The sequence below is a fragment of the Otolemur garnettii genome, unplaced genomic scaffold (genome assembly GCF_000181295.1).
Source record: "Otolemur garnettii isolate 467f Iridium unplaced genomic scaffold, OtoGar3 scaffold00121, whole genome shotgun sequence".
Taxonomy (NCBI): Eukaryota; Metazoa; Chordata; class Mammalia; order Primates; family Galagidae; genus Otolemur; species Otolemur garnettii.
Window position 1 is genome coordinate 2,520,724 of NW_003852516.1, and position 1,286 is coordinate 2,522,009.

A 1,286-nucleotide genomic window follows, 5' to 3' on the forward strand; every position below is an offset into this window, starting at 1 on the left:
ATACTTTGCTAAGAAGAATATGTTCCAGCTCCATCCATGTAAACATATAAGAGGTAAAGTCTCCATCTTTCTTTAAGGCTGCATAATATTCCATGGTATACATACACCACAATTTATTAATTCATTCATGGGTCGATGGGCACTTAGGCCTCTTCCATGACTTAGCAAGTATGAATGGGGCTGCAATAATCATTCAGGTACAAATATCTTCGTTACAATGTGATTTTTGATCTTCTGGATATATACCTAGTAGAGGAATTGTAGGATTGAATGGCAGGTCTATTTTAGGTCCCTAAGCATTCTCCAAACATCTTTCCAAAAGGACCATATTAGTTGTGTCATCCTTTAGTGTTTCTTTGTGTTTCATTGTTTTTCTTTCACGGATTGTTTGGTCATACAGCACTGGCTGTTGTCTGTGTTTTGGCGACTCTCCTATATCTGAATTTGCTTATGAAGCTTTTCAGCTGTTTCAACTAAACTAACATAAATACTTCAAAGTTCTATGTAAAAATTCAAACAGCAACATGAGTATTTGTTTATTCTATATTTTTCAGATCAAGCTCAGTCCCTCACTCATCCATTCATTCACCACATACTAGAGGCCTCACCCAAGCATTGTTTATCCAGCCAGATGGTTTTCCTCCATCATTGAAGGAGAAGACATCTTGTCTCCTAGGAATTTACATTTCAGTAGAGAGATAGGTGGTACGCATGATAAATAAATAAATTTAAATCATATTTTAAAAGCAATACATACAATAAAACGTTAACTTTTTGATTTTTTCAAATGTTTCTTTCATATAATTCAGGTGGAATTCCAGGCTTGTATTCACCTATAATTCTTTCATAATCTGAAGTACCTTGAAGGCAGGGTGTCATCACATCTGTAACTTTATCCTTCCTATCGTTAACACGTATAAACTTTATCACGAATGGATAAATCTGTATGTCATATATACTAACCCATTAAGAATAACTTTTAAAATTGTGGAGCTATCAGCAGGATGTCCTGATTACAGTGACTCAGGCCTGTGATCCTAGCACTCTGGGAGGCTGAGCTGGGTGGATTGCCTGAGCTCAGGAGTTCAAAACCAGCCTGAGCAAGAGCGAGACCCCCATCTCCACTAAAAATAGAGAAACTAGCCAGGCGTTGTAGTGGGCACCTATAGACTCAGCTACTAGGCAGGCTGAGGCAAGATGATCCCTTGAGCTCAAGACTGTGAGGTTGCTGTGTGTTATAACACTAGGGTGCTCTAGTAGGGTGACAGAGTGAGACTATCCAAAAA